Genomic DNA, 12,473 nt, shown 5'->3' with positions numbered 1-12,473 from the left:
GTGCGAGCTTTATCGGCTGTGATGGTTAACGTCAGTGCCTTCCAACCACTAGTGGTTTCAGTTGTCGTGGCATATTGATTTAGATCTAGGGTAATTGGCTCAAGTAGTGGTAGATGTCGGGGTCGCAGGAGATGATTGGGGGCACGCAAGCAACTGGAAGTTTGTGTACCATGGGGACCAGGTGTCTACAAATTTGTCATGGGATCCGGTTTCCCAACTTGAGATTTCTTCTAAACGATAGAGATCTCGTACTTTTTGTACCCAATCGTGTAAGGTTGGTAGTAAAACTTGTTTCCAGCGAGTCGTGATTAGATTTTTTGCACAAGAGAGTAATAGTGGAACAAGTGCGTGTTTCTTAGGTTTATATTTATGGGTAGGCAGGGATAGCAATATTTCTGGGGCAGTAAGGTCCCATTCTTTTATGCCTAGCGAGCAAAGTGAGTTTTTTATGTCCAGCCAAAAAGGCTGTATCTTAGAACAGGACCATAATATGTGGGTTAGTGTGCCTTTGGAGTTAGAGCATCTCCAGCATAAAGATGACTCCGCCAATTGTAAGTGGTATAGGCGTTCAGGGGTATAATACCAGCGGGTCACTAATTTAAAAGTATTTTCCTATAGTAGTGTGCACCTTGAAAATCCGTGAGAGTTTGCTAGGATGCGACGTATGTCTTGAGAGGAAAATTTAGCCTCTAACTCCTTTTCCCATGAAAGGATATATACTGGGGTGTGCTGTTCAATTGGGTTGGTCAGGTTGGCATAAATTTTGGAAGTAAGTTTAGTTATTGTGCCCATGAGTTTAACAAATAGTTCGAGCCAAAGCCAATCCGTCTTGTGTTTGAGTGCGGTTTTAAAAAGCCTGCCCCCGCCTCCTGTTGCGCGACCCGAAGCCCCGGGAACCGTACCTGCCACCACGCCTCCGCTACTCCCGGCTAGGCCTCAGGTGGCAAGAGCCGTGGCTACGCCCCGCCCCGCGCCCTTTAACCCCGGGCGCAATAAAGAAACAGGCGCCACAGGCCGGGTCGCAAGGCCTAGTGCACCCGGGCGTCACTGCCTCACGAGCGCCCCCTTCCTTGACGGTGCCACTCCCGGGCACAACCGGAAGACGCCCACCGGCCTAGTCGTAAGGCCGAGTGCCCCCGGGCGCTGCTCCCCAACCGGGGCCCCCTGCCATACTGCCCCTGGGCGCGGATCTATTCGGCCAGCACACCGGCCCGGATGGACTGCCCCTGGTATGGCCGGCCGACCTGATCAGCAGCCGCCAATGGAGAGACCAGCCCCCGCGCGAACCCCTGATACCAGCTCCGGAGCCCAGAGAGATAAGCCATTCCCCGCTGGAGGACGCCCAGTTCGAGTGGGACCCCACTGGAGAAAACCTGATGGGGTTCACCCAGGAAACCCGGGCGGACGCAGCCCGTCGACTGGAGTCCTGCCGCCAGCAGCTGGCGACATTTGAGAGGGAGCGGCGAGAGCGGCATGTCAGGGAGGAGCGGCTCCAAGCACGGAGTGCGGAGCAGAAAAGAAGAGCCTGACAGAAACCCCGAGCTGCCAGCGGTCCCAGAGTCACCGGGACCGTGGTGAAGTTTCAGATGGATCGCGGCTGGGGCTTCATCAAGGACCCTGAAACCACCGCCGACGTCTTTGTGACCCGCAGGGACGTCGAGAGCCACCTGCCAGAGGGACATCGCGGACGAGATTTATACCCTGGCGACGTAGTTACCTACACCTGGCACAAGGGTGCAAAAGGACTGTACGCCCTCCACGTCCATAGAGTGGTAGGAGAAGAGGAGCAGTACCACTCGGACCCCAAGTACCAAGAGGGTCAGGACGGGCCTGAAGACTACCCGGAAGAATGTGCGCAAGGAGGACACCGCTACTGAAAAGTGGCAGCGCACAAATGTATATAGTTACCCGTCAGGGTTTAAGAACTGATGTTTGGAAGTTACCCCCCCCTATTTCCCTAATCTGGCTGGGGACTGAGAACAGCCATCCCTTTTCCCTAATCTGGCTGGGGACTGAGAACAGCCATCCCCCTCCCTACCTAGCCGAGGACTGAGAGCGGCCCCCCCTGTAAATAGTTGCGCTTCCTAAAGCGCCCCCTACTGGTTTTATAAAAAGACTGCAACGTCTACCTCAAGACAAATTTACTGGACTGTTGCACCTTTAAGAAGAAAGGATACCTGGTCACAAGTTGCACGGCGGAGAGTACCCAAGAATATGTTTTACTTGAGAATGTTTTATACTGAAAAGTTTTATATGCTGCTAAAAGAGTTTTATGGTATTTTTATGTGTAATACTTGTTAAAAGAGAAAAGTGTACTGGTAACGTTGAAGGAGAAAAGTGCCTCCCATAAAGGGAGGGGTTAAATGGTTATTGTCTTATATGCGAATGCATTCTAAAAATTTTGTATGTTTTTGAATTGTCTTTGCTCTTTTCCAGCCCGAGGACGTGCTGTGGTTTACCAGGGGGGAATGTAGCGCCCCGTGGTATTGCACCTCAACCAGAGGTGTGATATCCCACTCCCGGGTAAGGATGGTGTGTGGACCGGGACTCAGTTAGCTGCATGCATCACACACACCCCATTTCCGGGGGGACAGCTCAACGGTGCTCCCATTAGTACAGTAATGCAGGCACGACAGAACATGTCCCTGGCTGGAGTGGGGAGGGGGGAGGAAAACCCAGTGATGTAGGAGCAGGAGGGGAGGGTTTCTGGGCATAGGTAGGAGCCCATTGGTTGCAAGTCACCTGGGCTCATATACTAGGGGAGGGTATATAAGGTGGGCACCATCTTAGTTCTGGGTTCAGTTCAGTGAGTTCAGACAGGAGGAGAAGAGAAGAGGAGTTCAGCCAGAGAGGGCTGACAGGGAGCTGTGCTCAGTCTGGGCCCAGCTCCACGAGACAGGCCTAGGACGAAGGCCAGAGCCAGCAGAAAGGAACAGAAACAGAAAGGAACAGCAAAGAAAGAGAAGTACCCAAAGTGTAGAAGGGCCCAGAGACACGAAAGCAGAAGGAACCCTAAGGACCCAGGAGATTGCGGGTGACGGGTTGGCAGAACAGGGTACCGGATCCCAAGTTGGTGGAGGCGACTAATCCTTAACCAAGGACCGGCGGTCGTGACCATTTACTGGTGCGACCCCTCACTACACCTATTAGAAAGGCACACCACATAGGGTCAGGGAAGTGGACACCCAGTCCTCCCAGGAGAAGACCCGAGGCAGCTGGACAGAAGTAGTGTCACTGGTGGGGCACGGCTGACGAAAGGATAGAAGGGAGTCCTGTGCCACACTCCGGAATTGCCTGGGGGTTGATTGAGCCCCCTGCCTGGTGGACGCAGCACGGCTCGGGCGTCCTATCTGTGCACAAGTGACCTGGATGAGAACTGTGAGTAAAGAACCTGAACTGCAACACCTTGTCTCTGTGCTTTCTCACCACGTCAGCACTACTAGTACTGGGACGCCCGTGCACCATCACTCCCATCATCTCACTCAGCACTGCCCTGAGGCTATACTCCTCCCGTGGGGAGTTGTACTACACTCTGCTGCTCCCACAACACCAGCCTCAGCGGTCTGCCTTGCAGCGGCGGTTCTTATTGACCGCAATCCACGGGTGGCGTAGTCGGACATTAAACCACAAAAACCCTATAAAGACTGCCACTGGTTTGACCACCCTGAGCCACGGGACCGGGTCGCCGCCACGGAGACTACAACCCCCAGAGACCCGGCTCCGGGTAACCCACACGCGTGTACACTCGGCCCAGGGGGCGCGTCACCAAACATATCGTTTTGCATTGTGGCCAAAAAGTTCGATTTTGGTTTCATCTGACCAGAGCACCTTATTCCACATGTTTGGTGTGTCTCCCAGGTGGCTTGTAGCAAACTTCAAACGAGACTTTTTATGGATATCTTTGAGAAATGGCCTTCTTCCTGCCACTCTTCCATAAAGGCCAGATTTGTGCAGTGTACGACTGATTGTTGTCCTATGGACAGACTCTCCCACCTCAGCTGTAGATCTCTGCAGTTCATCCAGAGTGATCATGGGCCTTTTGGCTGCATCTCTGATCAGTCTTCTCCTTGTTCGAGATGAAAGTTAGAGTGACGGCCGGGTCTTGGTAGATTTGCAGTGGTCTGATACTCCTTCCATTTCAATATAATCGCTTGCACAGTGCTCCTTGAGATCTTTAAAACTTTGGAAATCTTTCTGTATCCAATCCAGCATTAAACTTCGCCACAACAGTATCTCGGACCCGCCTGGTAAGTTCCTTGGTCTTCATGATGGTCTCTGCACTTGAAACAGAACCCTGAGACTATCACAGAGCAGGTGCATTTATGGAGACTTGATTACACACAGGTGGATTCTATTTATCATTACCAGTCATTTAGGACAACATTGGATCATTCAGAGATCCTCACTGAACTTCTGGAGTGAGTTTGCTGCACTGAAAGTAAAGGGGCCGAATAATATTGCACGCCCCACTTTTCAGTTTTTACTTTTTTAAAAAAGTTTAAAATATCCAATAAATTTCGTTCCACTTCACGATTGTGTCCCACTTGTTGTTGATTCTTCCCCTAAAAATTAGAATTTATATCTTTAGGTTTGAAGCCAGAAATGTGGTAAAAGATAGAAAAGTTCAAGGGGGCCAAATACTTTCACAATGCACTGTATATATATGACAAGAAAATATGTTCCTGCAGACAGGATGGTTCTCCGTTAATGTGGATGACGCCATGCTTGCTGATCAAGGCCGCTAGTAAAAGTAGAGGTATTCTGAAGCCATGGCAGCGCTGTGCTGTGTCCTGATAAATGCTGATCTGCAAAAATAAAAAAGTACCATTTTTATTAAAAGATTACAAGCAAATGCAATGCACAGCACATCTTTAAGATTTCCATTTAATTGGCTACCTGGAGTACAAGAAGATAAAGCCAGAACATTGCACAGGCTGAAGCTTTGCATTTCAAAGTAAGATTCTTCCACTAAAGTGTCCTGTATACTAAAATTCTGGATCCAGCGGCCTGAAGACACAGACTGTTGAATAACTCTTCTGTTGAAGGGCAACTATTATTTTATTTTTCATATAATAATTAATCCATTCTTAACATAGCCAGCAGATCGGAGGGTGTTCAGGTTCTGAAAGCTGCTCCAATCACTCAAATACCGACTCTACAGATCACTGGCAGACACAGGCAGAAAAGGGACCCAATATGTGGGCACTTTGCAGCCCAAAAACTACTAAAAATGCAAAATTGCACCTGCTTTGCAGGTAGAAATGCCCCCCTGTCACGGGTGTGTCGCCACGAAGATCGTCACGATTACACAGCCTGACTTCTCGCAGCTGAGTTTTTGGTGCTTTGTGTTTTTCGGCAGTGAGGGAGTTAACTCTCTCTCTCTGTGCTAGATGAGGTCCAGCCTCGCCCAGCTGCAATCAATGTTGCTGTAGTGGGACTCCTTCAAATGCCTGCCGGTCTGTTAGGGAAGTGTCGGTGAAAGCATTTCATGCAGACTAACAGAGCGGATCGTGGTATTTGGAGTTTCAGAGCTAAGTGTATTTGGAGTGTTTTTTCCCTTCCTCGCTTTATCATTTATCTCCTTTCCCGTTGGTGTTCCCTCTGTTGTAGTTGTGTAGTTTTTGTATGCAAGGTGGTTTTGGTTTTACCCTTGTACTGTCTCGTTCGTCTAAGTACTGAGTGTTGGCATATTATTACCTGTCCCCTTTTGTTGTGATCAGGGGTCCTTCTCAGGACTAGATTACTTAGGTGCAGGGATCCTCAGGAGGTAGGGGTTACGCTGGCGGCCTGGACCTCTGTACCTTTAACAGTACCTCCAGGTAGAGGGATTAGTCAGGGCCCCAGCTTAGGGTCAGCTTAGGCCCCCTACCTCCAGTACACAGAGACAGCGTGACACCCCCCTTACGTCTTGGGCCCCTGTGCAGCCGCACAGGTTGCACCAATGATATGTCTGCCCCTGCTACAGCTCTCAGGCAGAAGCACAGAGTTCTTTCATCAGCGTTCATAGAGCCTGGATAGTCTTGAGACTCTGTTATGAAGCTACGTCACAGATTCAGTAATTTTGCTATGCACAAAAAATTGCTATAGAAATGCATAACTAAAAAATGTAATAAACACATAGAGAAATACACACCAGCGCTTCTACAATAAAAGTGACACTGCGGAAGAGTAAAGTGTGTCTGCCTACAGCCTAAATGATGGACAAAGAAGAATCATCATACACATATATACCTCCTGCATTATAGTCTAAATAAAGAAACCCGAATGCATCATCTAACTGCATGAATATAAGATACTGACTACCATGTGGAGTTCAATGCACCAACCATAGTGAGTCAACGTGAGTCCTGGGTTACATTGTAGTGAGAGGGCAGTTAGTAATACTGATCCTACCTGAATCCTATCTCACCATAATTTAACCCAGGACTACAAACTACTAAGATTAGGGGAAGAGTCAGACAGCCGTATAACTTGGTCGAGGATCGCAACGCAGTGCTCGAACTGGCCATTGGCTCTCTCGACCCGAACGTTACAGCATGTATGTCAATGCAGTTGTCACGCTCAAAAGCCAGTCCGAGTATTGCATTGCGTTCCTCTTCCGAGTTATAAGGCCGTATGACTCTTCACTAAGACTAAGATTGTTGCATTGAGCCATTGGTTGCGCTCCACATTGGAGTCAGTATCTCATATTCATGCAACTACTGTAGGTGTTGCACGCTGGTTTCTTTGTTTAGGCTATTGCGGAGTCGATATATTTATATATTGATTCTTCTTTGTACAACTAAAAAATGATTGTCCTTCTAACGTATCCACATCCTGAAATCATTGCCTTGCCCCGGCAGAAAAACAAATATGCTCTGCAAATCATATTACCACGTAGTGTCCACATAACACTGCCAATCAATGTCTAAATAATATAGTGCCAAACAGTGAAGGTGAAAGTTCCTGGTGGACCAGCTCAGCGTAAGTTTACATATTATACCCCCCAATTGCTCCTAGAATCCAGTCCTTGTGGGACGCCTAGAAAAATGGGGTTCCATTGTCCAATATGCCACCCCTAAAAATAGACCATGGTGGAGAATGTGTGTTAACATATATGCCAAGAAGAAAAATGCCAAAAAAAGGGAAAAGTCACATCACACTTTTCTAAACTACTATTAAATCTAATACTAATTATTCCAATTTTAATAATTCCCATTCAAGAACAAAAAAAGTCTTAATTTAGTTTGCAGTACAAAGAATATCTCAGCACGTCAGCAAGTGCCCAGGTCCAGACAATACATTTGTAATACGTTTTACTGTAGAAATTCTGAGAAAATGACAAGAATTGAGAGTGTAATATGATAAGGAGTGAGCTGCGGCATTGTGCAGGTTTTCTTACGGTATGTGTAATTCTTTTGATTCGATACATAAAATATTGACTTCGGTGATTTGTGGCACAGTGTGAGGATTGTGCACAGAACAGTGGGGTTTCTTAGCACTTTTTGCCTTTTCAATTTGGGGTGAATTACTATAGTGTACCTGTTGAATTATATGCCTTTTCAGAGCAAGCTGTCCTGTGTGTACATGGAAAATAACATTATTTTTGACCATTAGATGACTTGCATCCTGCATTTTTCACCAGTTTTCCCCTCTGCAAGCTCTATCTCTGAATTTAGTTGTCTCTGAGCTGGTGGGTGGAGACTGGCTCAGTCCAGTATACAATTCCCATACATCATTGATGAGTATGTGTTACTCAACTGGGCCTCCTGCCATGTCCAGAAACAGCAGAAGATCCTTATAACAATCAAATCTTTATTCCAAAATATTTAAAGCATCACAGCAGCGAGGAGACAAAAATAGAGCAACATTTCGGCCACATGGCCTTTCTCTAACCTAAAATACAGTCACCTGACTTTTGGGGGATTCTCTTTAAGAAAACTTCTACTCTTTTCTTGATGTCATTTATAGGGTTGCAACTCAGCGCTGATGAATTTCTTCATATATATATTGTTTGGCCTGGGTTGGCAAAGGCCCACCATTAACAGTGATTCTTGGGGCCCATTGTTCATGCAAAAACAACCTGACCCTAGTATACAAATTTACTTTTGCTTCTTTGTAATATTAATTTGAATAGCTTGTTTAATGAATGATTAGATGATACATTTTTCTGCAAATTGTGAATCAAGTGTAATAGCACTACTCATTAGCACTACATCACAGGGGCGGCCTACCGGAGGATTCTCCTGTTCTCCCGTGGGCCAGTCCAAGTGTGTATATAGAGAGAGGTCAGAGTTTGGACATAGCCATAGCTGCCTTTGAGTTGCTCTTTGACTACCTTCACGGCTTTCCACTGGTTTCAGAACAAAACGTTCTGAAGTTTGCTTATAATGCATCTATGATTCATGGTATTGGTCCACAACACATGCTGTTTTGAATGATCCTTCTTGAGCACAGTTTTTCGATGACTCAGCCTCCTTTTACAGTTTATGTTGCCTTAAAACCTCTGATATCTTGCACAAGAAAATTGTCCATGAGTCACTGGGTGCATACATGCTGGTGGTACACTAAGGAAACATTTATACCTGCAGGATTTGTGCTTATTCATGATGGAAATTTTCTATTTAAAGGGAACCTGTCATGTCAAATAATGCTTTTTACCTTCAGATATAGGGTTAATCTGCAGAGTAATAGAGTTATGAAGGTATCCGGCAGCTGCACTGAAAGTGAGCAGCCTGGTGAAAATTAACTTTACTTACTCCTGGGAGCAGCCGGCTTTCAGTCACACAGGCGTGCTAGCCCAGCTTCAGTCATCACTCACACTACTGTAAGCAGTGACTGTAGGAACGCCTCGGCACTTTGACTGACAGCTGGCTCTGCACTCATGCACTACTGAACAGGCTGTCAGTCATTCGCAGGGTGTACTTGCAGCCGCTATCAGTAGTGTGAGCAATAACTGTATTTGCGCCGGCATGCCTGTATGACTGAAAGCTGGCGGCTCCTGGGAAGCAAAAAGGTAATTTTCTCCTGGGTGCTGCCCTTTTGGTACGGCCTGGCACCTTCATAACACTATTAACCTGCAGATTAACCCCATATCTGCAGGGTAAAAACGTTTTCCGACCTGACAGGTTCCCTTTAAACAGTTCATACTGATGTCTATGTGCTGCCAGTCTTCCAGAGTCAGAGACTCTTTTTATAACTGGATAATAAATAAAGAGCCCTGAACGTGGGATGTACTCAGTAAACTTTGAATTTTCCAATATAAAAAAATTAAATAATGCCTATAATAGCATTTAGTGTATTAGGGCAGGCCGTTCAAATGAAGCCCATTGTATACCCATAGAAAACATATTCAGTGCATATAAAAAAGTATTTGCCCACCTTACACTATTTCATGTTCTATTGTGTCACGAGAATGAACATGATGGATTTAATTAGGCTTTTCTTACAACGTTCAACAAAAGATTACAATCATTGAACACAAAAAAATCCATTCTCCCTTTCTAAGTATTTAGTCATGAAATGTTCGGCTGCGATTACGGATTTTTTTTAGACACCAAATCAAATTTTACTTTCAATTACACCTTAAAATTAAATGTCAAAAATTTAATTTACTCTTTATCTGTATTCTTTCCCTTTGAGGATTTGAAAGTGAATATTTAGAGAAGAGTAAGCTTAATTCTCTTTTTCAATATTAAAAAAATATATAATGAAATACGTTTTCTAATTTCTTTTTTATTTACTGATTGTTCATTTTTTTCTGTAATTTTTTTTTACATGATAATGGTAGCAACCCTCTTGCCCGCGATGTGACAGAAGAACCAAGGTAGGCATGTGGATGTGACGCCTCTACTCGAAAAGCCCTTTTCTTTACTCTGGGAGATGGGGGACTCAGAGTTGGGTCCTGTGATGGAGAGATGGGGTGCAGCCGTGGCCCGGACCCGACCCGTGCTCAGGGCCGTCACAATTAAAAGGATGGTGTGGGCTTATCCGGGTTGAGTGGCTGATTTACGACTACGCCACCTGTGGCACCTGGTGAAGGCCACCAGCGCCGCTGCAGTCCGCTGAGGCATGGTGTTATGGCTGCCAAAGTTATTACTACTCCCCACAGGCGGAGCGAGGCCTCAGGGCAGAGGGACAGGATGGAGAGGGTAGTAATAGAGGAGTACGGGTGCCGCGTCGTGCGGTGTAGCGCAGAATAAACAGTCCGGAGGCCATAGGGGTGAACTTCCAAGGCTTTACTCACATTAGAGATGGCAGAAGGAAGGCGACTCCCTGCTCCCAGCGGAGTCCTGCGGTCACCAGGGATGGGAGTCCGACAACCTCCGAGCAAGTCCAGCATTCAATCGGGACCCTTCACCAGAGTGTTCCTGAACTACAGACCGAATCCTTTCCTGTCCGTGTGTGTGTGCGAATAGGCCGGGTCTCCCTCTGAGCTCCTCTCAGAACAAGGGTACGGGTGGCAGCTCTGCTCCTTCAGATACCCCGTGGGATCCTCAGGGCCTACCGGACTTTCCCGACCAGGACATGGAGTAGCAAGGTCGGGTGTCGGGGGCCGGTACCCCTCTTGCAGCCGGACTCCCTCTGAATATATCAGGTGGTGAGGACAGGTGGCGTACACCGCTCCGTCTGCATCCTCCCCGGGGATCCATTTGCTATGGAGCCACACTCTTAAGCTCCGGGCCTTCTTGGTCGTGGTCCCTGCCCAGGTTGAGACATTCCTCGTCTACAACCTGCCCCTCGTCCCAAGGCCAGGGTACGAGGGCTGTGTCCCCATCTGCTACAGGTCCACACAGGATCCACTTTCAGGGTAGGAGATCACAGTACATGACAGCCAGGCAAGTTAACTACCTGAACTGTCAAAGAACTAAACTACAAGTGACCAAGAACCAAGATGGCTCTTTATTAAATATGGATTTTAAAGTGTCACTAAATTGTGAGTCCTCCACCCTCACCCACTAACTGGTTCCCCTCACTCTTGGTTCCCCAGTCTCCCTGTAACCAGGAAGGCAGCACCTAGTGCATTCTAGCCCCCTCTGGTGGAGAAGTGTGGTGTTGGATGCAAAGGTTGGGTCCCGACCATCACACTGTTCTTACCTCAGAGGAGGAACACTACACTCCATTAGAGAAGTGCAGCATCCCTGTGGCGGTCGAACCCTTAGGGGCGCCACATGGACATAAGAAAACTAAGTCAGAAATAACCTATTTACTTCTATGGGACAGTGTGGTGGGCCTGCTCTATAGCATGAACCATACCTCATAACTTTTAGGCCATGTTCACACATTCAGTATTTGGTTAGTATTTTACATCAGTATTTATAAGCCAAAATTGGGAGTGGAACAGTCAGAGGAATAGTATTGTCACGGGTGTGTCAGAGGTGACAGACAGTCGCCCTGCAGTTGGTTGCAGGAGATCTCTATGTTTGGCATTACAGACATCTTCTTAGAGGCTGGCTGTCTCTAGGACCCAGCGGCCACCTCCCTCTGGATAATTAGCTCCCTGGCCTGGGTGTATAAATACCTGGTGTGTCTGAGAGGGAGGTGCTGGGCCAGCGATATATATTACTACTTGTGAGGCTTTAGCAAGAGCAGTACTTCGTCTTCTCTGGAGCTTGAGGCCATGTGCGCATTTGTTTGGAGTCGTCTAAAGCTAATAAATATCCCCCCTGTTTGTCTACCCTTGTTGTCTATAGAGTTTAGTGGAGATCGACTAGTGCTCATCTCCTCCCTTCCCTAGCCTTAGCCATACGCCAGGGAAAGTCAGGGCAAGGCACGCGTGCGGCGATTGGTGAAGAGCCAATATAGGGACGGTAGTTGAGACAGGGTGACACTAGACCAGACTAGGAGGACTCCACTCGCCCCTTTCCCTAGTGTCTGGGCTCCCTTTCCCTTTTCCCTCTGTGTTGCACTAAGTCTTTCCCGTACCTTGCCTGACAAGTATAATAAAGACACGTCACCACTTCTGCATTTATCACCCACTCCTGGTTTTGACTTACAAATACTGAACGTCTGAACATGGCCTTACAGAACAGAAATGCTGTTGCACTTTTAAGTGTAGACTCAAAGCTTTTCTATACTAATCTGCACAAAAAAATGCATTGAATAAAGAGGAAAATGCATAAAAGAAATGCAGCAAATATGTAAAAATTAGGAAGGATTGCTATGTGTGAACACCTGCAGAAAACGTGCAGGAAAAAAGCAATCGAAAAAATGCAGCATGTGAATACGGTCTCAACATTACATTTTTATTACATTTTTGATGTATTTAATGGAGAAAATATCAATTACAGAATTTTTTTACTCCACATATCGATCCCCATAAATAATCTGAACACTGGGTTGTTACAATTACTGGGATACAAATATGTCCATGTTTTTTGCTGATTTGTGATGCTTATTATTTTTTAAAAAGTGCATTAAAAATAACATTATTGTAATTGTTTTTGTTATTTTTTAGTAATTTTATAGGAAGAAAAAAGCCTACTTTTCCTTTA

Source organism: Phyllobates terribilis, unplaced genomic scaffold (genome assembly GCF_046119375.1).
Source record: "Phyllobates terribilis strain yellow unplaced genomic scaffold, ASM4611937v1 Scaffold_4__5_contigs__length_816908805, whole genome shotgun sequence".
NCBI lineage: Eukaryota > Metazoa > Chordata > Amphibia > Anura > Dendrobatidae > Phyllobates > Phyllobates terribilis.
Note: the sequence above shows the minus strand (reverse complement) of the source record.